At 42.4% G+C, this 23,695-nt stretch overlaps 6 non-coding genes across 6 annotated transcripts; all 6 read right to left on the bottom strand.

Annotated features, from left to right (window-relative positions):
* Window positions 1–14,695: 14,695 nt before the first annotated feature.
* TRNAS-CGA lies at window positions 14,696–14,777 on the bottom strand. The gene has a single exon. It is a non-coding gene; the product is annotated as a tRNA-Ser (tRNA).
* Window positions 14,778–15,935: 1,158 nt separating this feature from the next.
* Window positions 15,936–16,017, bottom strand: TRNAS-CGA. Its single transcript has one exon. It is a non-coding gene; the product is annotated as a tRNA-Ser (tRNA).
* Window positions 16,018–17,175: 1,158 nt separating this feature from the next.
* On the bottom strand, window positions 17,176–17,257 carry TRNAS-CGA. Its single transcript has one exon. It is a non-coding gene; the product is annotated as a tRNA-Ser (tRNA).
* A 1,158-nt stretch (window positions 17,258–18,415) lies between these two features.
* TRNAS-AGA lies at window positions 18,416–18,497 on the bottom strand. The gene has a single exon. It is a non-coding gene; the product is annotated as a tRNA-Ser (tRNA).
* A 2,784-nt stretch (window positions 18,498–21,281) lies between these two features.
* Window positions 21,282–21,363, bottom strand: TRNAS-AGA. The gene has a single exon. It is a non-coding gene; the product is annotated as a tRNA-Ser (tRNA).
* A 1,156-nt stretch (window positions 21,364–22,519) lies between these two features.
* TRNAS-CGA lies at window positions 22,520–22,601 on the bottom strand. The gene has a single exon. It is a non-coding gene; the product is annotated as a tRNA-Ser (tRNA).
* Window positions 22,602–23,695: the final 1,094 nt, after the last annotated feature.

Here is a 23,695-nt window from a genome sequence, read left to right as displayed (position 1 = left end):
CCTGTCCAGCAGTACCTTTCCTTGCTCCCCCTGTCCCTCTTCATTGCTCCCCCGGCCCAGTAGCACATCTTCCCTGCTCCCCCTGTCCCTCTTCCCTGCTCCCCCTGTCCCTCTTCATCGCTCCCCCGGCCCAGTAGCAGGTTCAAAAAGTGACTGATAATGTGGAAGCTATGTGGTCAACCTTGAAATCGATCCTTCATGAGGCAACTATCCGCTACATAAAATTGGTAACCAAACAACAAAGGAAAAAGAAACCCCAATGGTTCACAGATGAGGTCTCGTACCTAGTCAAGGAGAAGAAAAAAGCATTTCTCTCATACAAACGCACCGGGGAAAAAGAAGCTAACATTGAATACAGGACAAAGTCTGCAGCGGTCAAAACAGCAGTCAGGGAGGCCAAACTTCGAACGGAAGAAACTCTAGCGAAGAACATTAAGAAAGGGGACAAATCTTTCTTCAGATACATTAGCGACAGGAAAAAGAACGCAAACGGGATAGTACGCCTTAGAATGCCAAACGGGAATTATGCGGAAACAGATTCCGATAAAGCCAAAATACTGAATGATTACTTCTGTTCAGTCTTTACATGCGAGGCACCGGGACACGGGCCACAGCTGGAAGCAAAGCAAAGCATGGAAGACCCATTTCAGAATTTTGAGTTCACACCAGCTGATGTTTACAGAGAACTGTCAGGACTCAAGGTGAACAAAGCCATGGGACCGGACAATTTGCACCCAAGAGTGCTAAGAGAGTTATGCGATATTTTGGCGGAACCGTTAGCCATGCTCTTCAATCTCTCCCTGAGAACGGGGAGAGTCCCCCTGGACTGGAAAACTGCCAACGTTGTTCCTCTGCACAAGAAGGGTTGCAGAGCGGAGGCTGCGAATTACAGACCAGTGAGTCTCACATCAATAGTGTGTAAACTCATGGAAACCCTACTTAAAGGCAAACTGGACACAATACTGGATGAGGGGAATCTGAGGGATCCCTGCCAACATGGATTCACTAGGGGCAGGTCATGCCAGTCCAATCTTATCAGCTTCTTTGACTGGAAGAGTCTCTGGACATAGTGTACTTGGATTTCAGTAAAGCCTTTGACAGTGTCCCACACCGTAGACTATTAAACAAGATGAAATCAATGGGGTTAGGTGAGAAACTAACTGCATGGGTCAAGGAGTGGCTGAGTGGAAGACTTCAGAGGGTGGTGGTCAATGGCACCCTCTCTGAGACATCGGAAGTGACTAGTGGAGTGCCGCAGGGCTCAGTCCTGGGACCATCCCTTTTCAACATATTCATAAGGGACTTGATCCGAGGGCTTCAGGGTAAAGTAGCAGTTTGCCGACGACGCCAAACTGTGTAATATAGTAGGTGAAAGCAATCTCAAAGATAGTATGATGCAGGATCTGATCACATTGGAAAACTGGTCCTCAACATGGCAGCTGGGCTTCAACGCTAAGAAGTGTAAAGTCATGCATCTCGGTAGCAGAAATCCATGCAGAACATACACCTTGAGTGGAGAAATACTAGCTAAGACTTCAGAAGAACGGGACTTGGGAGTGATCATCAGCGCAGACATGAAGGCTGCCAAACAAGTAGAGAAGGCCTCATCCAAGGCAAGACAAATGATGGGATGTATCAATAGAAGCTTCGTCAGCCGCAAACCTGAAGTCATAATGCCACTCTACAGAACCATGGTGAGACCTCATCTGGAATACTGTGTGCAATTCTGGAGGCCACATTACCGGAAAGATGTGCTTCGAGCTGAGTCGGTCCAGCGGATGGCCACTAGGATGGTCGCTGGACTCAAGGGTCTCTCATACGAAGAAAGACTGGGCAAGCTGCAGCTCTATACCCTAGAGGAGCGCAGGGAAAGGGGTGACATGATCGAGACATTCAAGTACGTCACAGGTCGTGTAGAGGTGGAAAACGATATATTCTTTCCCAAGGGACCCTCGGTCACAAGGGGGCACCCGCTCAAACTCAGAGGAGGGAAATTTAGTGGTGACATCAGGAAGTATTTCTTCACAGAAAGGGTGATAGATCACTGGAACAAACTTCCGGTGCAGGTGATCAAGGCCACCAGTGTGCTCGACTTTAAGAATAAATGGGACATCCACGTGGGATCCCTATGACGGTCGAGTTAAGGAACTAAGTCATTAGCACTCAGACTTAATAGGGTGGGTAAATGGAGTGGGCAGACTTGATGGGCTGTGGCCCTTTTCTGCCGTCATCTTTCTATGTTTCTATGTTTCTCTTCCCTGCTTCCCCTGTCCCTCTTCATTGCTCCCCCGGCCCAGTAGCACCTCTTCCCTGCTCCCCCTGGCCCTCTTCATTGCTCCCCCGGCCCAGTAGCACCTTTTCCCTGCTCCCCCGTCCCTCTTCATTGCTCCCCCGGCCCAGTAGCACCTCTTCCCTGCTCCTCCTGTCCCTCTTCATTGCTCCCCCGGCCCAGTAGCACCTCTTCCCTGCTCCCCCTGTCCCTCTTCCCTGCTCCCCCTGTCCCTCTTCATCGCTCCCCCAGCCCAGTAGCACCTCTTCCCTGCTCCCCCTGTCCCTATTCCCTGCTCCCCCGGACCAGTAGCACCTCTTCCCTGTTCCCCTGTCCCTCTTCATTGCTCCCCCGGCCCATTAGCACCTCTTCCTTGCTCCCCCTGTCCCTCTTCATTGCTCCCCCGGTCCAGTAGCACCTCTTTCCTGCTCCCCCGGCCCAGTAGCACCTCTTCCCTGCTCCCCCTGTCCCTCTTCATTGCTCCCTCAGTCCAGTAGCACCTCTTCCCTGCTCCCCCTGTCCCTCTTCATTGCTCCCCCGGTCCAGTAGCACCTCTTCCCTGCTCCCCCTGTCCCTCTTCATTGCTCCCCTGTCCAGTAGCACCTCTTCCCTGCTCCCCCTGTCCCTCTTCCCTGCTCCCCTGGTCCAGTAGCACCTCTTCCCTGCTCCCCTGTCCCTCTTCCTTGTTCCCCCTGTCCAGTAGCACCTCTTTCCTGCTCCCCCTGGCCCTCTTCCCTGCTCCCCTGGTCCAGTAGCACCTCTTCCCTGCTCCCCTGTCCCTCTTCCTTGTTCCCCCTGTCCAGTAGCACCTCTTTCCTGCTCCCCCTGGCCCTCTTCCCTGCTCCCCTGGCCCAGTAGCACCTCTTCCCTGCTTCCCCTGTCCCTCTTCCCTGCTCCCCCAGTCCAGCAGCATCTCTTCCCTGCTGGCTGCTCGTAGCTGCAGGCATCGTCATAAGGGCCCACCTTGTCTTGGAGGGTTGTGTTGGGGCGGGGCTCCTGTGCGCAATTCCCTTGTGGTTGGTGCTGTGTCGGGGCTTTTTCTGGGCACTGGCCTGTTGACTCGGCATCATGCGCTTGTGAGGAGTGACAGGGTGGCGGGCAGGGAGAGTGCTTGCCTGCGCTTCCTCCAGCGGTTGGTGAGTGAGGGCAGGAGGAGGGGAATGGCCAGAGTGTTACCTGCCGCCGGGTTCTAAAATAGAATCCGGCCATGGATCAGAAAACACGGCCGCAGGGATCACGAAACCCTAAGTGCGCATGCGCAATTAGGCTTTTATTATATAGGATTCAAATATGCTTAGGCGACTCACTCATAAATCATCAATCCTTCTGTTCACCCAAATGCACACAAAATATGCTCACAGTATATGCTCTTAAAGTCATCAGCATTTACCATATTTTTTGTTCTATAGGAAACACCCAACCATAGGACACCCCCCACCCCTGTAGAGGAGGAAAACCAAGGAAAAAAATTCTGCCCACCCATCTGCCCTGTCCCCTGTCCCCTGTCCCCTATCTGGTGGTCTAGTGGTAGGCTGGGACAGGGTACAAGGCAGGTCTAGTGGTAGGCAGCCCCCCCCCCTCCGGGCTACCTTTTTTTTAAACTTCCATTGGTCCAGCACTGTATTGGCAGGAGCTTTCTGTGCTCCTGTCCCTCCTTCGCTGGGCAACTGTTCTCTCTTCCAGCAGAGCGGTGCACAAGGCAGGTTCAAGCTTTTCGCGCTCCTGCATGGTCCTGCGTTGCTCCCTGAATGACTGCTGTCAGTTCTCGTGACTCACAGTAACAGAAAAGCTAACAGAGAAGATATTAGATCGCATCGTATTAATATGTTTTAAAGATGGGATAGTGAGGAGGTTATGTATGAATGAACAAAGAGTTTTGGGTGGGCTATATGGAATGAAAAGCTTGTTGATAAATTCTGGCTGGTTACATAAGCGAGTTTTAAATGTTAGTAATAAGATTTGAATTGATTGATTTGAATTGATTTAAGGAGGGGTATTCGCTCCATAAGACGCACCCTTATTTCCACCCACTTTATTGGGGAATAAAATACATCTTATGGAGCAAAAAATACGGTAATTACCAAGACCTCAGCGCCATCACTCACTGCCTACCATATTTTTCACTCCGTAAGACGCATTTTTTCCACCCCCAAAAAGGGGGTAGAAATGTAAGTGCGTCTTATGAAGCAACAATATGAATTTGTTCAACCTGCTGCCACATCTTTTTAACCCCCCCACTGCCGCCGCATCTTTTTAACCCCTCGCTGCTGCATTTTTTTTTAAACACACCACTGCATTTTTAAACCCACCCACCTGCCCGCTCGCTGCCGTCATACCTGGTGGTTCAGCGAATTTCCCGGCCAGCGGTGCCACAGGCCAGAAGCACAAAGATCAGGAAGAAGCCCTCGGCGTTCCCGCATGGGCCTGCGCTGATCTCCGAATGGCTGGAGTCAGCTCTCGTAGGACTCGTGAGACTCGTGAGAACTGACTGCAGGCATTTGAAGATTGGAGCAGGCCCAGGCGGGAGCGTGGAGGACTTGCTACTGATCTCTGTGCTTCTGGCTTGTGTGCGTGCTGGCTGGGAAAGATAAGAGGTGTCTAAGGAGGGAGGAATTTAAAAAGGTACCGAGGGGTATGTTTAAAGGTACGGGGGTTGATTAAAAAAGGTACTGGGGAGGTACGTGGGGGAATGATTTAAGGAACTGGAAGGCACGTGGGGGATAGGGGATGATTTAAGGAACTGGGGGGCATGTGGGGGTATGGGGGATGATTTAAGGTACTGGGTGCACATGGAGGTATGGGGGGATGATTTAAGGTACTTGGGGGCACATGGGAGTATGATTTAAGGTACTGGGGTATTGAGCATGGGCATTGGACGCCTGCACACTCATAAAGCTGCAGTTGCCAATTAAGCTGCTAGCTTTCACTCAAGGTGTGAAAAATAACAAAAAACATAGAAAATGACGCTAACGCAAGGTTTTACCAAAACATAATTATTTATTTAGTTATTGTTTATATTTTTTCATTATGAAACTCAAAAGAATAAAGCATAATTGCATTAAGAGTTGCATTAGTGGGAGGTCATTATAGTTGCCAAAATGCTGGCCTTCTGATAACGAACTCAGCTCAATACTTCGCAACACCCCATTATATACCTTTGGCTCAGTGTGACATCATTGGCTGTGTGGGCCAATCAAAATTAACAGAGGTGGTCTTAAAAGTTAGACAAAGAAAATTCCTCTACATTTAAAAGTTTCAGAAATTACATTTGTTTTGTTTACATTCATTTCTGAATATACATTAACATTTTATAACATATCCAATATTCCTTTTATCATTCTTAAAACTTATTTCAGACAATTTGTCTATGTGTCAGGCAAGATGCTGAAACGTTCTAAGCCTGCTTTGAACAGCTAAGTTTCATGTTACACCGACAAACAGTGCTGAAAATTGGTCAGCCTTAGAGGAAAGGAGGGGCTGTCTTCCCCCTCTCCCTGAGCTGACTGCTACAGATCTTTGATTCTAACTTAACCATTTCCAGATGTTGTTCTTTTTTTAAACCCTTGCATTTTAAATACAAAATTCCTTCATCTATCCATTCATACTTGGGCCCAACATTCATAATTCCATTCATACTCAAAGCAAATTATATCTCAGTTTGGGATACTTCTTCCTAGCCAGCCTAAGGCACATCTGGTATCAATTAGAACCACGATGCTACGAGCGGGAAACTTTGCACAAAGAAAAGCAGAGAGAACAAAGAAGACAGAAAGTCACTGACACAAAATGGAGAGACAGAGAACAAAATGGAGTCCATGTATATCCTGATTTCCTTCATGATCTAGCCTAATAGCAAAGTACATAAAAAGAATATTATTATACTTTCCCTTAATATTAATCTGTAGTGTGTTTTTCTGGCCTTGACTACATCCATAATCAGATTTTTATTTTTATTCACCAGTTTTTCGTACGCTTCTATTGGGCGTGGCCTTAACTGACACATATGCTTGTATCTAACTAGAGTTACCCAGAATCATACGAAAACCCAGCACTTAATACTGCACTATCATGTCCTGATGTCCATTTCATTACCGTCCCATAGACATCACCCCCTACTGGCCACGAGCCACTACTGCTCAGTATGTGGGGCAAGCCTGCCTGCCACTAGGCCTGCCTGCCTGCCTGTCTCTAGGCCACTAGGCCTGCCTGCTCTGTGCCCTGTCCCGGCCTACCACTAGACCACCAGAGGGGGGACATGGTACAGAGCCTGGCAGGGAAAATTTGGTTCAGATTTTTTTTTTCTTGTTTTCCTCCTCTAAATCTAGGGTGTGTCTTATGGTCAGGTGCATCTTATGGAGCAAAAAATACAGTAATTGTTTTTGAAAGTGGATAGATTTACATGGATATTTCTTCACTGGTCATGAAATTAAACTTGCTAAACTTGTGTGAGCTGGATGGTATGAAATGGCTCTGGCAGGACCCTTGATACCCTATGTCAGCGAAACATGCCAGGTTCAACCTCCCCAGACCACGCAATAGAAACAGCTTTAAGATAAGTACAGCTGGTTCTTTAAAACTATAAAACTCATAATTAAATTGTGTGAGAATGTTAAAAATAATGTTTATTAAAGAAAAAAAGTATAAATAACATAACGTGAATATTATTAAAATAATTTCATGAGCAGCAAAGAAAAATCCATGTAAATCTACCTTTCAAAAACAATTAGGTGGCGAGTGGTAGCACTGAGGTCCTGATAATTAAATGCTAAATACTTTATGAGCATTTATTGTGAGCATATATTGTGAGCATGTTTTGTGCACACGTGAACAGAACGATTGATGATTCCAGAAAAAGGAGGACATATTGAGACATCCAGGATTTACTTCAACTGAAAGCAATGGAAATAAGGAGGACAGATAGAGACATCTCGGCTTTACTTCCATTAAAAGCAATGTAAGTAAAACCCAGCCACCGGAGAAAGAACACATCAGCTCCCATGCAGGCTAATCTCTCAGGAAGAAGTGAGTGTGGGCGTTGGATGAGCTGAGAGTGGCCAGGGAAAGATACACTGAAATTAGCATGGCCGAAAGTAGTTTTGAACACCCTGCAGATTGCTTCCAGCTAGAAGGACGAAGAGGGAGGGACTCGGGTTTAGGGCACAAATGCAAACAGCTTTCTTGAAGACATTTTGGATCCTTTTTGGACAGTGTCGTTAAAACGTTCCTTCTAGGACTGTTAATAGTGCCTCAGAGCTTCAGAGGACTGTAGACATTTCCATGCCCCCAGCTTTGTACAATGAAAAGATGATATTCATAATGCCCCACACTGCTACTACTTCTCTTCGACATACTTTTAATGCAACATCAGTCTGCAGTAGATAATAGTTTTTACTAGCTCTTTTTTTTCTTCTTTTCACAAAAAATAAATCCAGTCTGTGTTGCTCACATCCAGAGATGTTTGATGGCTTCGCTAATTATGCCTGAGAACTATTAAAATGGAGTCTCCATGAACTTGTCTAAACAGTTTTTAACCTTAGCTTTGCTAATTTCCTGCTTGCATACACTCAGCTAAGAACTATGGGCCTGATATTCAGCCAGAGATGTACAGCTTCATTTTGTCTGGAGGAATGTGTGCCTGCCAGCCACTAGGCCTGCCTGTCCTGTGCCATGTCCCTACCTGTCTGCCAGCCACTAGGCCTGCATGCCCTGTGCCTGTCCCGGACTACCACTAGAGAGGAGACAGGGTACAGAGACTGGAAGAGATGGGGGACATGGTGCATCGTGCAGAGCTAGGCAAGGAGTGAGGGGTTGGGTGAAGAGTCTGGAAGAGAGAATTTGGCTCAGAATGACTTTTTTCATGTTTTCCTCCTCTAAATCTAATGATCAAGTGTATCTTAAGTAGTGAAAAATATGGTAAATGCAAAATACATAAGAAAAATCTAGAAGTATTTAGCCTTACTGGAAGGAGTCCATGTGACCTATAGATATCAGAAATGAAGGTATAAGGGATTGAGATTCTGAAAGGTAAGTTCCCTTCTAAACAGTCAGTTTGAATGAGTGAATGCTTACAGGAGAGAACAGAAGAGGCTTCATCCATTGTTGGCTCCCTTTCATTTTACCAACTGGCATGTCCTCTTTTTCCAAACTTTTCGTTAACTGCCAGTTCTCTACTTTCTAAACCATTATGCATAGAATAAGTCTGACAGGTGTTTGATTTTATTGCTTCTTTTTTACGTTTTGCCTTGCACATCAAACAGGCAATCCTGCTGGATATCATAGGACTTTCCCAAGGGATTAAATCTATGTGTTTTTTCTTTCAAAAAGAGAATGCATTTAAGCATTGCATGTTTTAGACAGGGTGAAATCACGAATCAGAAGATGATTATGTCCAAGAATGCTGTTAATAGGAAAGAGCAGGGAGAACAAATGTGTTTCTCCCATGTTTCAGGGTGAAGAGCAGAATCCTTTAGTTCGTCATGACCACGAATGCCTACAAATGAGGGAGATTAATTTAAAAGTGGATGCTCATCGAGATTCTATTAAAAGGAATAAAGTGAAGAAGTTTAAAAGGGATGAGTGGGACTATACCAATAACAGCGTATATAATTGGTCCAATAAGAGAGCGAAGTTCCAGAGTCCAGATCAGTCTGTGAACACTAACGTTTTAACATCAAATATGTCTAATTCGGGTAGTTCAAGCTCAATATCTTCAGATAGTTTTTCTTCCAACAAAAGTAAAAAATTTTTATGGCAAAACAGGAACAGGGGAAGAAGGGGGAGAGGTCAGAATCAATTCCGCCCCACGACCAGATCTCAAACCAAACAGGGGGGTGGTGATCAATATTTCTAATAAGATCTTAACACAAGCAGAGATCTCCCTCCTCTCGAAGGGTCTTTCCTTTGTTCCAACGGAAGTGTTCAATGATTTTCAATTTAATGTAGATATGGAGAAATTTGTCAGAAAACTTTACCTCAAATCCTTTTTCTTTGGGAAAGAAGAACGTGTAGACCATACCATTCTTAATCCTAGTTCTCAGTGGTATCCTCCAGTATATTCAAATGATAATATTAAGATCTTCAAAGAATGTGTGTTTAAGGAGCTTGAACAATATAAAATGAGTAACAGTTTTCAACATCATAACTTAAAGAGAGAAGAAAGAATAGCGCTGTCAGATTTATATCAGGACAAGAATATCATTATCCGTAAAGCGGACAAAGGAGGAGCTATTGTAGTACAGAACAGTACAGATTATAATAAAGAAATTGAGAACCAATTGTTAGACAAAAATGTCTATCATGCTACCAACTTAGATCCTACTAAACGTTTGATGAATAAAATAAGTATTATAGTAGAAGAAGAATATAAGGATGGTTTTCTGACAGAGAGAGATAAAAAAATTTTAATAAATAAATATCCCATTACTCCAGTGTTCTATACACTGCCTAAAATACACAAGAATAAAATGAATCCCCCTGGACGTCCTATTATGTCCTCGAAACATTCTGTTTTAGAACCACTATCGCGCTTTGTGATCTATTTTTTGAACCCTATGGTTGAAAATAGTCCTTCTTATATCAGGGACACCACCCATGTACTCAATCTGTTAGCCGAGATTCCTGAAATTGATTTTCCATTTGTACTAGTTTCTTTTGATGTAACTTCTCTCTACACCTCAATACCACAACTGGAAGCATTAGGGGTTGTAAAAGAATTCTTAGATAAAAGAGAGAGACCTCATCTTATACCAACAGAGTTTTTAATGAAACTAGTATCAATAGCCATGAAAGAAAATTATTTTCTGTTTGATGATAAATATTACATCCAGAAAAAGGGAGTAGCGATGGGTGCTAGTTTTGCACCCTCTATAGCCAATCTCTATATGACAAAATTTGAACATGATTGGATAAGTAAATCTCCCTTCATTCAATTTATTTATCTGTGGCGCAGATTTATCGATGATGTGATTATGTTGTGGAAGGGTCCTATAGATACTTTACAGAACTTTATAGTGTGGTTAAATTCATGTGATGACAATTTGGTGTTCACTATGACATACTCTAAAACAAAATTGAATTTTCTAGAATTAGAGATCCTACAAGACCAATCTACTTATATCACTGATGTCTACATTAAGGAGACTGACAGAAATGCCCTGCTTTCTTATGATAGCAACCATTCAGTCAAGTTGAAGAATAGCCTCCCATATTCTCAATTTATTAGATTGAGAAGGAAATGTTCAGATGTTCATAAATTTAAATTACAGGGTAAGATCTTAGAAGAGAAATTATTAGCTAGAGGCTACCCAAAGAAAATAATCAGAAAGGCATTTAAGAGGGCGAGGTTTTGCAATAGAGAATGGCTTTTATTAAAAACAAGTAAAGAGTCTATTGAAGAGGATACAGTTACCTGTGTCATCAGACAGAATATGTTGAGTAGCTTGATATCCAATTCTTTGCATAAATATTGGGATATCATTACTATTCATCCAGCAATGCGACACCTTAACCTTAGAATAGCATATTCGAGAGGTAAAAATTTGAAAGAGATTTTAAGAACAGGTGAAAATAGGTGTATGCTGAGACAAAAGAATGCCCCTATTGGTTTTTTCAAATGCATTTCCTGTAATATTTGCAATATATGTGTACAAACTAAATCTTGGAAAAACCCTAGTGACAACAGGGAGTATAAAATAACTCAATTTTTGAACTGTAAATCCACTTTTGTAGTGTATGTCATTTGTTGCCCATGCAATAAATTTTATGTAGGAATGACCACCAGATCATTTAGGATCAGATTGTTGGAACAGAAGTCAAATATCAAATGTTCCAAAATTTCTGAACCCTTAGTGGAACACTGCATTAAACATGATCATAAATTTGAAGATTTGCGGTGCTGGGCCATTGACCAAGTTGATTCTAACAAAAGAGGTGGTGATAGGAAAAGAAATCTGTCTACAGAGGGAGACAAAATGGACATTTGTATTAAACACAGTGGAGCCAAATGGTTTGAATAGTTATATTGACTGGAAACCTTTTATATGATGTTGCATATTGATATTACTGTGTTTGGAATCAGAGAGTATACTTGCAAATATGCAAAATAAGTAGGTTCTGTCTTTAGAGTTTTGAATTATAGATATTGATGGCTTAGTAAAAAAATTTTTCTTTATTTTTGTGGTCCCTGGGCATTTGTATTAATGTGCCTATGGGTAATAAAGTTGTTCAAACACGCTAGCAACGTGATGTCATTATGATAATCACGGCGCATGCGTTGTTGGATATAAATGGCGCTGTTTGCGCTTGTAATTTTATTAGCTGCTCCTGCCCTGAAACCGAGAGGACTCATAAAAAGGTTGGCTTACTTTGATTACTTATAAGGATGTGTGTTTTTATTGGATGTATTTAGCACCATTGTTGAGTTGTGACCGTGTATGTGAAATTGGAATGGCACATTGCTTTTGGAGTTTGTTTGGAGAGAGTTGTCCTAAGAAGACCTGTAGTTGTAGTATATTGTGTGTATGTATAGAAATGGGTTTATCTAGGGTTCCAGGTGAATGCCGGAACGCTATTAATACTTGTATTAAGCATTTGCGGCGCAGGAAAAAAATGGCGACAGGCCTGGTTACAATCCTAGTTGTTGCTCCTATATTGAAATCGTGTAGATTCAATACGAGGCTGATACAATTTGAATGATTTTGTGCCAGCATAGACTGTTTTGGTTTTGTGAGGCATATCAAGTAGGATTGCCCTGTAAAAACGTGATCTTTTTTGTGAGAGCTTAGGTCCATAATTGATATGTATATTACGCATGCGTCATATGAAATAAATGGCGTCGGGCCTAGGAGAGCTGGTACTCTCTCCTAAAATAACTAAAGGACAAGTTAAATACAGTAAAACCTTGGATTGCAAGTAACTTGGTTTGCAAGTAGTTTTGTTGACAAGCAAAACATTTGATTAAATTTTAACTTGGTATACAAACAATGTGTTGCAATACAAGTACATACAGTGTACACACATCACAATTGAGTCGATGGTTCTTCTCTCTCTGACACTGCAAGAGTGCAGTGACTGTTCTAAACAAGCAAAGTCTTGCAATACGAGTACATACACTATACACGCGGCACATCATCACAACTGAGCCAACGGTTCTCTCTCTAACGCTGCGGGAGTGTAGTGACTGTTCTAAATGAGCGAGGTCTTGTAATACGACTACATACAGTATTTTGTATTAAAGGTTTTGGGTTGTGGAACAAATCGTTTCAGTTTCCATTATTTCTTATTGGGAAATGTGTTTTGATATACGAGTGTTTTGGATTACAAGCATGCTTTCAGAACGAATTATGCTCGTAAACCAAGATTTTACTGTATATATTTTCCTATAAATGGCGTTGCAACTTTAGCTGTGCGAAGATTCAGTATGAGGTTGATACAATCAAATTGATCAATATGATTTCGTGCCAGTATAAATTACTTTGTTTATGTGAGACATATTAAGCATAATTGCCCTGAAAAAATGTGATCTTTTCTGTGTCAGAGCGTGTATCAGCTAGATGCCGCTTTCTGACTTTGGATACTTAACACTGTATTGAAGATTTAATGTGCTAATAAGGTGCAAATACTGTATTGAAAATCTAATGTGTTTAAAATGTATTGGCCTGATTATAGAGGTATGCTTTTTAATATTTTAATATTGATCTTTGAATAGCAACTTTTTTGGTACTCACTTTTTAGTTTTGGTGGGGTGCTTATGTAAATGTAGTGAGGGAATTATTATCTGTGATTATGATAATTTTATTGGCACTTGTATAAAAAAATTTTATGAGTTTTTCTTTAAGTGTAATGTACATTATGTTAAAATGAATATTTAATTAATAGTTATGCACATTATTATGGATGAAATAAGGACTTTTTTAAAGTATGACTTTTTTAAAGTATGATTTTGATGGGATGGAAGTCAGCCTTTTAATGTTTAAAGATTAAATGTGTGAATTAGGTCTATGGGTGAAGTGCAAGAGCAGATGATATATAAATTTGATTTTAATATTGTAAAAATATTTATTGTTCTATTTTTAGTATTGGAATTTTGCCATTCTTTCTCTTTTAGTTCAAAACAAATGATGATAAGAAAGTTAATATTTATAAGTTGAATAGTTGAGTAATTAATGAATATTATCTCTATATAAATCAATATATGGTTATTATAAGATAAACTATAGCCAGGAGAACCGATTATACTAATAATTTATATGAATTAAAAGTTAGAATGTTTCTTTGTGTGGTTTGAATGTATTTTTTATAAAATAGAATGATTTTTTAGATACTGAAATTATATGTATTACTGATTAAATATGTGAAGTTAATACACAGTTTTTAAGGATAATCAGACATAAATATAATAGGAGTTTTTGTTATTTGTATTATAGAGTGCCCCTGTAGAACCCTTGAAAGAGCCTCCTTGAGGCGAAACGGGTCCCGTCGAGTGTGTATGCAGGGGCAAGCAATTTCTAAAATAAATAAACAGATTAAGAAATTAAAAGTTGTCTGTCTGGATTTTTGATAAAGAAGAAATCTTCAAGTGGAAATATTGAAGAATTATTCCTGATGAGTGAGGATTTGTTTTTGTTGTGATGAGCCCCAGTACTTCCCAATGTCATCCGAAAAGGTTTTTGCAGGTTAAAAGGTAATAGCAATGCTATCAGAAAAGCTTTCTCACAGAGGAACTTGCTTCACTTTTGCTTGGCAGTAACCTGAGATATGATTTGACCTTTGCAGATTTTCTAATTCGCTTGGAGTGGTGTCATTGTAAAAGCAGTCCATTAGATTTAAAGTCTTTTCTTTTTTGCAAAGTCATTCATACAAATGACCTAGTCTACTGTTGGTAACTTCAACTTCATCACTGGAAGAATTGTCAAGGTAGTTTGTCATAGGAATGGTAAGTTTTCACTCATTCAGTTTATCAAGAGGTTTATGGTCCTCATTCCCGCAAATAATGCTAGATTGCTGATGTTCCCTCAGCTTATAAATGTTTGTGTTCACATTTATATGTACATTCTCGTACTGTGTGGTGTGCCTCAGTACTTCCCAATGTTATCCGAAAAGGATTTTGAACGTTAAAAGGTACTAGCAATGCTATCAGAAAAACTTTATCACAGAATAACTTGATTCACTTTGCTTGGCAGTAACCTGTGATATGACTGGACATTAGCAGATTATCTAGTTCGATTGGAGTGCTGTCATCGTAAAAGCAGACCATTAGATTGAAACTTTTTTCTGTTTTGCAAAGTCATTCATACAAATAACCTAGTCTACTGTTGGTAACTTCAACTTCATCACTGGAAGATTTGTAAAGGTAGTTTGTCATAGGAATGGTAAGTCGGTATGCGTTCCCCTCAAAAAAAGTATACCAGCTAGATTAAAATGCAGACCCGTAGTCAGCAGGATTTGAACCTGCGCAGGGAGACCCCAATGGATTTCGAGTCCATCGCCTTAACCACTCGGCCATGACTACAACTTCACAATGTGCTTCTCTCTGCAGGCATTCGTGGTCATGACGAACTAAAGGATTCTGCTCTTCACCCTGAAACATGGGAGAAACACATTTGTTCTGCCTGCTCTTTCCTATTAACAGCATTCTTGGACATAATCATCTTCTGATTCATGATTTCACCCTGTCTAAAACATGCAATGCTTAAATGCATTCTCTTTTTGAAAGAAAAAACACGTAGATTTAATCCCTTGGGAAAGCACTATGATATCCAGCAGGATTGCCTGTTTGATGTGCAAGGCAAAACGTAAAAAAGAAGCAATAAAATCAAACACCTGTCAGACTTATTCTATGCATAATGGTTTAGAAACTAGAGAACTGGCAGTTAACGAAAAGCTTGGAAAAAGAGGACATGCCAGTTGGTAAAACGAAAGGGAACCAACAATGGATGGAGCCTCTTCTGTTCTCTCCTGTAAGCATTCACTCATTCAAAATGACTGTTTAGAAGGGAAGCTAATCTATCAGAATCTCTTTCCCGCATACATTCATTTCTGATATCTACACGTCACATGGACTCCTTCCAGTAAGGTAAAATCATTCCAGGTTTTTCTTATGTATTCTGCATTTAACTGTATTTTTCCAATGGTTTCTCTTCTAGCAAAGATACATCTTGTAGGCAGTTTAGAGATTTAGTGTTCACTCATTCAGTTTTTCAAGACGTTTGTGGTCCTCATTCCCGCTAATTATGTTAGATTGCCGATATCACCTCAACTCACACATGTTTGAGTACATATATATATGTACATTCTTGTGCCATGTGGTTTCCCCCATTAGTTCCCAATGTCTCCCGAAAAGGTTTTTGCATGTTAAAAAGTACTAGCAATGCTATCAGAAAAGCTTTATCACAGAGTAACTTGATTCACTTTGCTTGGCAGTAACTTGTGATATGACTTGACATTAGCAGATTATCTAGTTCGATTGGAGTGGTGTCATCATAAAAGCAGACCTATAGATTGAAACTCTTTTCTGTTTTGCAAAGTCATTCATACAAATGACCTAGTCTACTGTTGGTAACTTCAACTTCATCACTGGAAGATTTGTAAAGGTAGTTTGTCATAGGAATGGTAAGTCGGTATGCGTTCCCCTCAAAAAAAGTATACCAGCTAGATTAAAATGCAGACCCGTAGTCAGCAGGATTTGAACCTGCGCAGGGAGACCCCAATGGATTTCGAGTCCATCGCCTTAACCACTCGGCCATGACTACAACTTCACAATGTGCTTCTCTCTGCAGGCATTCGTGGTCATGACGAACTAAAGGATTCTGCTCTTCACCCTGAAACATGGGAGAAACACATTTGTTCTGCCTGCTCTTTCCTATTAACAGCATTCTTGGACATAATCATCTTCTGATTCATGATTTCACCCTGTCTAAAACATGCAATGCTTAAATGCATTCTCTTTTTGAAAGAAAAAACACGTAGATTTAATCCCTTGGGAAAGCACTATGATATCCAGCAGGATTGCCTGTTTGATGTGCAAGGCAAAACGTAAAAAAGAAGCAATAAAATCAAACACCTGTCAGACTTATTCTATGCATAATGGTTTAGAAACTAGAGAACTGGCAGTTAACGAAAAGCTTGGAAAAAGAGGACATGCCAGTTGGTAAAACGAAAGGGAACCAACAATGGATGGAGCCTCTTCTGTTCTCTCCTGTAAGCATTCACTCATTCAAAATGACTGTTTAGAAGGGAAGCTAATCTATCAGAATCTCTTTCCCGCATACATTCATTTCTGATATCTACACGTCACATGGACTCCTTCCAGTAAGGTAAAATCATTCCAGGTTTTTCTTATGTATTCTGCATTTAACTGTATTTTTCCAATGGTTTCTCTTCTAGCAAAGATACATCTTGTAGGCAGTTTAGAGATTTAGTGTTCACTCATTCAGTTTTTCAAGACGTTTGTGGTCCTCATTCCCGCTAATTATGTTAGATTGCCGATATCACCTCAACTCACACATGTTTGAGTACATATATATATGTACATTCTTGTGCCATGTGGTTTCCCCCATTAGTTCCCAATGTCTCCCGAAAAGGTTTTTGCATGTTAAAAAGTACTAGCAATGCTATCAGAAAAGCTTTATCACAGAGTAACTTGATTCACTTTGCTTGGCAGTAACTTGTGATATGACTTGACATTAGCAGATTATCTAGTTCGATTGGAGTGGTGTCATCATAAAAGCAGACCTATAGATTGAAACTCTTTTCTGTTTTGCAAAGTCATTCATACAAATGACCTAGTCTACTGTTGGTAACTTCAACTTCATCACTGGAAGATTTGTAAAGGTAGTTTGTCATAGGAATGGTAAGTCGGTATGCGTTCCCCTCAAAAAAAGTATACCAGCTAGATTAAAATGCAGACCCGTAGTCAGCAGGATTTGAACCTGCGCAGGGAGACCCCAATGGATTTCGAGTCCATCGCCTTAACCACTCGGCCATGACTACAACTTCACAATGTGCTTCTCTCTGCAGGCATTCGTGGTCATGACGAACTAAAGGATTCTGCTCTTCACCCTGAAACATGGGAGAAACACATTTGTTCTGCCTGCTCTTTCCTATTAACAGCATTCTTGGACATAATCATCTTCTGATTCATGATTTCACCCTGTCTAAAACATGCAATGCTTAAATGCATTCTCTTTTTGAAAGAAAAAACACATAGATTTAATCCCTTGGGAAAGCACTATGATATCCAGCAGGATTGCCTCTTTGATGTGCAAGGCAAAACGTAAAAAAGAAGCAATAAAATCAAACACCTGTCAGACTTATTCTATGCATAATGGTTTAGAAACTAGAGAACTGGCAGTTAACGAAAAGCTTGGAAAAAGAGGATATGCCAGTTGGTAAAACGAAAGGGAACCAACAATGGATGGAGCCTCTTCTGTTCTCTCCTGTAAGCATTCACTCATTCAAACTGACTGTTTAGAAGGGAAGCTAATCTATCAGAATCTCTTTCCCGCATACATTCATTTCTGATATCTACACATCACATGGACTCCTTCCAGTAAGGTAAAATCATTCCAGGTTTTTCTTATGTATTCTGCATTTAACTGTATTTTTCCAATGGTTTCTCTTCTAGCAAAGATACATCTTGTAGGCGGTTTAGAGATTTATTGTTCACTCATTCAGTTTTTCAAGACATTTGTGGTCCTCATTCCCGATAATTATGCTAGATTGCCGATATCCCCTCAACTCACAGATGTTTGAGTACATATATATATATGTACATTCTTGTGCCATGTGGTTTGCCCCATTAGTTCCCAATGTCTTCCGAAAAGGTTTTTGCAGGTTAAAAGGAACTAGCAATGCTATCAGAAAAGCTCTATCTTAGAGTAACTTGATTCACTTTGCTTAGCAGTAACCTGTGATATGACTTGACATTAGCAGATTATCTAGTTCGATTGCAGTGGTGTCATCGTAAAAGCAGACCTTTAGATTTAAATTCTTTTCTGTTTTGCAAAGTCATTCATACAAATGACCTAGTCTACTGTTGGTAACTTCAACTTCATCACTGAAAGATTTGTAAAGGTAGTTTGTCAACGGAATGGTAAGTCGGTATGTCTTCCACCATAAAAGGTATACTAGCAAGATTAAAATGAGATTCGTAGTCAGCAGGATTTGAACCTGCGCGGGGATACCCCAATGGATTTCTAGTCCATCGCCTTAACCACTCGGCCATGACTACAACTTGGCAAAATGCTGCTCTCTGCAGGCATTCGTGGTTATGAGGAACTAAAGGATTCTGCTCTTCACCCTGAAACAAGGGAGAAACACATTTATTCTGCCTGCTCTTTCCAATTAACAGCATTCTTGGACATACCGTATTTTCACGCAAATAACACGCACCCGTATAAAACGCGCACACGTGTATAGCGCGCAGAAATCACGATGATAAGCACAAAAACTTTGGTATAACGCGCTCACGATTATACCGCGCATGCTGCCCGACTCTCCGTTCACCCCCCTGACTTCCGTGCACTGCCCCGCCTCTCCGTGCGCTGTCCCGACTCTCCGTTCACCCCCCCCTGACTTCCATGCACTGCCCTGACTTTCCGTGCGCTGTCCCGACTCTCCGTTCACCCCCCCTGACTTCCGTGCACTGCCCTGACTTTCCGTGCGCTGTCCCGACTCTCCGTTCACCCCCCTGACTTCCGTGCACTGCCCCGCCTCTCCGTGCGCTGTCCCGACTCTCCGTTCACCCCCCCCCCGACGTCCGATTCATCCCCCCCCCCGGCAGGACCATTCGCACCCCCACCCCGAAGGACCGCCGACTCCCCGACAATATCGGGCCAGGAGGGAGCCCAAACCCTCCTGGCCACGGCGACCCCCTACCCCCACCCCGCACTACATTACGGGCAGGAGGGATCCCAGGCCCTCCTGCCCTCGACGCAAACCCCCCTCCCCCCCAACGACCGCCCCCCCCAAGAACCTCCGACCGCTCCCCCAGCCGACCCGCGACCCCCCTGGCGACCCCCACGACCCCCCCACCCCCCTTCCCCGTACCTTTGGAAGTTGGCCGGACAGACGGGAGCCAAACCCGCCTGTCCGGCAGGCAGCCAACGAAGGAATGAGGCCGGATTGGCCCATCCGTCCTAAAGCTCCGCCTACTGGTGGGGCCTAAGGCGCGTGGGCCAATCAGAATAGGCCCTGGAGCCTTAGGTCCCACCTGGGGGCGCGGCCTGAGGCACATGGGCCCAACCCGACCATGTGCCTCAGGCCGCGCCCCCAGGTGGGACCTAAGGCTCCAGGGCCTATTCTGATTGGCCCACGCGCCTTAGGCCCCACCAGTAGGCGGAGCTTTAGGACGGATGGGCCAATCCGGCCTCATTCCTTCGTTGGCTGCCTGCCGGACAGGCGGGTTTGGCTCCCGTCTGTCCGGCCAACTTCCAAAGGTACGGGGAAGGGGGGTGGGGGGGTCGTGGGGGTCGGCCAGGGGGGTCGCGGGTCGGCTGGGGGGGCGGTCGGAGGTTCTTGGGGGGGGACGGTCGTTGGGGGGAGGGGGGTTTGCGTCGAGGGCAGGAGGGCCTGGGATCCCTCCTGCCCGTAATGTAGTGCGGGGTGGGGTTAGGGGGTCGCCGTGGCCAGGAGGGTTTGGGCTCCCTTCTGGCCCGATATTGTCGGGAAGTCGGCGGTCCTTCGGGGTGGGGGTGCGAGTGGTCCTGCCGGGGGGGGGGATGTATCGGACGTCGGGGAGTCGGCCGGGCAAGAGGGCTTGGGCTCCCTCTTGCTCCGATCGTGGATGCGGGTGCGGGTGGGAGCGCGTGCGAGTGGTCGTTCGGGGTGGGGGTGCGAGTGGTCCTGCTGGGGGGGTGAATCGGGCGTCGGGCGGGGTGGGAACTATGTTTGAAAACTTTCGTATACCGCGCTCACGCATATAACGCGCGAGGGGTATGCGCGGTAGGTAAAAACGCGTATAACGCGCGCGTTATATGCGTGAAAATACGGTAATCATCTTCTGATTCATGATTTCACCCTGTCTAAAACATGCAATGCTTAAATGCATTCTCTTTTTGAAAGAAAAAACACGTAGATTTAATCCCTTGGGAAAGCACTATGATATCCAGCAGGATTGCCTGTTTGATGTGCAAGGCAAAACGTAAAAAAGAAGCAATAAAATCAAACACCTGTCAGACTTATTCTATGCATAATGGTTTAGAAACTAGAGAACTGGCAGTTAACGAAAAGCTTGGAAAAAGAGGACATGCCAGTTGGTAAAACGAAAGGGAACCAACAATGGATGGAGCCTCTTCTGTTCTCTCCTGTAAGCATTCACTCATTCAAAATGACTGTTTAGAAGGGAAGCTAATCTATCAGAATCTCTTTCCCGCATACATTCATTTCTGATATCTACACATCACATGGACTCCTTCCAGTAAGGTAAAATCATTCCAGGTTTTTCTTATGTATTCTGCATTTAACTGTATTTTTCCAATGGTTTCTCTTCTAGCAAAGATACATCTTGTAGGCAGTTTAGAGATTTAGTGTTCACTCATTCAGTTTTTCAAGACGTTTGTGGTCCTCATTCCCGCTAATTATGCTAGATTGCCGATGTCCCCTCAACTCACAGATGTTTGAGTTCATATATATATGTACATTCTTGTGCCATGTGGTTTCCCCCATTAGTTCCCAATGTCTCCCGAAAAGGTTTTTGCATGTTAAAAAGTACTAGCAATGCTATCAGAAAAGCTTTATCACAGAGTAACTTGATTCACTTTGCTTGGCAGTAACTTGTGATATGACTTGACATTAGCAGATTATCTAGTTCGATTGGAGTGGTGTCATCATAAAAGCAGACCTTTAGATTGAAACTCTTTTCTGTTTTGCAAAGTCATTCATACAAATGACCTAGTCTACTGTTGGTAACTTCATCTTCATCACTGGAAGATTTGTAAAGGTAGTTTGTCAAGGGAATGGTAAGTCGGTATGTCTTCCACCATAAAAGGTATACTAGCAAGATTAAAATGAGATTCGTAGTCAGCAGGATTTGAACCTGCGTGGGAATACCCCAATGGATTTCTAGTCCATCGCCTTAACCACTCAGCCATGACTACAACTTGGCAAAATGCTGCTCTCTGCAGGCATTCCCGTGGTTATGAGGAACTAAAGGATTCTGCTCTTCACCCTGAAACAAGGGAGAAACACATTTGTTCTGCCTGCTCTTTCCAATTAACAGCATTCTTGGACATAATCATCTTCTGATTCATGATTTCACCCTGGCTAAAACATGCAATGCTTAAATGCATTCTCTTTTTGAAAGAAAAAACACATAGATTTAATCCCTTGGGAAAGCACTATGATATCCAGCAGGTTTGCCTGTTTGATGTGCAAGGCAAAACGTAAAAAAGAAGCAATAAAATCAAACACCTGTCAGATTATTCTATGCATAATGGTTTAGAAACTAGAGAACTGGCAGTTAACGAAAAGTTTGGAAAAAGAGGACATGCCAGTTGGTAAAACGAAAGGGAACCAATAATGGATGGAGCCTCTTCTGTTCTGTCCTGTAAGCATTCGCTCATTCAAACTGACTGTTTAGAAGGGAAGCTAACCTATCAGAATCTCTTTCCCGCATACATTCATTTCTGATATCTACACGTCACATGGACTCCTTCCAGTAAGGTAAAATCATTCCAGGTTTTTATTATGTATTCTGCATTTAACTGTATTTTTCCAATGGTTTCTCTTCTAGCAAAGATACATCTTGTAGGCAGTTTAGATACTTAGTTTTCACTCATTCAGTTTATCATGTGGTTTATGGTCCTCATTCCCGCAAATAATGCTAGATTGCTGATGTTCCCTCAGCTCACAGATGTTTGTGTTCACATTTATATGTACATTCTCGTACCGTGTGGTTTGCCTCAGTAGTTCCCAATGTCATCCGAAAAGGTTTTTGCAGGTTAAAAGGTACTAGCAATGCTATCAGAAAAGCTTTCTCACAGAGGAACTTGCTTCACTTTTGCTTGGCAGTAACCTGAGATATGATTTGACCTTTGCAGATTTTCTAATTCGCTTGGAGTGCTGTCGTAAAAGCAGTACATTAGATTGAAAGTCTTTTTTTTTTTGTAAAGTCATTCAAACAAATGATCTAGTCTCCTGTTGGTAACTTCAACTTCATCACTGGAAGATTTGTAAAGGTAGTTTGTCAAGGGAATGGTAAGTCGGTATGTCTTCCCCTCAAAAAAGTATACTAGCAAGATTAAAATGCAGACCCGTAGTCAGCAGGATTTGAACCTGCACGGGGATACCCCAATGGATTTCGAGTCCATCGCCTTAACCACTCAGCCATGACTACAACTTGGCAAAAAGCTGCTCTCTGCAGGCATTCGTGGTCATGACGAACTAAAGGATTCTGCTCTTCACCCTGAAACATGGGAGAAACACATTTCTTCTGCCTGCTCTTTCCTATTAACAGCATTCTTGGACATAATCATCTACTGATTCGTGATTTCACCCTATCTTAAACATGCAATGCTTAAATGCATTCTCTTTCTGAAAGAAAAAACACATAGATTTAATCCCTTGGGAAAGCCCTATGATATCCAGCAGGATTGCCTGTTTGATGTGCAAGGCAAAACGTAAAAAAGAAGCAATAAAATCAAACACCTGTCAGACTTATTCTTTGCATAATGGTTTAGAAACTAGAGAACTGGCAGTTAACGAAAAGTTTGGAAAAAGAGGACAAGCCAGTTGGTAAAACGTAAGGGAACCAACAATCGATGGAGCCTCTTCTGTTCTCTCCTGTAAGCATTCACTCATTCAAACTGTCTGTTTAGAAGGGAAGCTAACCTATCAGAATCTCTCTCCCGCATACATTCATTTCTGATATCTACATGTCACATGGACTCCTTCCAGTAAGGTAAAATCATTCCAGGTTTTTATTATGTATTCTGCATTTAACTGTATTTTTCCAATGGTTTCTCTTCTAGCAAAGATACATCTTGTAGGTAGTTTAGAGATTTAGTGTTCACTCATTCAGTTTTTCAAGACATTTGTGGTCCTCATTCCCAATAATTATGCTAGATTGCCGATATCCCCTCAACTCACAGATGTTTGAGTACATATATATATATGTACATTCTTGTGCCATGTGGTTTGCCCCAATGTCCCAATGTCTCAATGTCCCCAATGTCCCAATGTCTCAATGTTCCCAATGTCCCAATGTCCCAACATTAGTTCCCAATGTCTTCCGAAAAGGTTTTTGCAGGTTATAAGGTACTAGCAATGCTATCAGAAAAGCTTTATCAAAGAGTAACTTGATTCACTTTGCTTGGCAGTAACTAGTGATATGACTGGACATTAGCAGTTTATCTAGTTCGATTGGAGTGGTGTCATCGTAAAAGCAGTACATTAGATTGAAAGTCTTTTTTTTTTTGTAAAGTCATTCAA

Source organism: Geotrypetes seraphini, chromosome 1 (assembly GCF_902459505.1).
Source record: "Geotrypetes seraphini chromosome 1, aGeoSer1.1, whole genome shotgun sequence".
In the NCBI taxonomy this organism is placed as follows: Eukaryota; Metazoa; Chordata; class Amphibia; order Gymnophiona; family Dermophiidae; genus Geotrypetes; species Geotrypetes seraphini.
The sequence above is the reverse complement of the archived record's forward strand: the minus strand, read 5'-3'. Positions and strand labels throughout refer to the sequence as shown.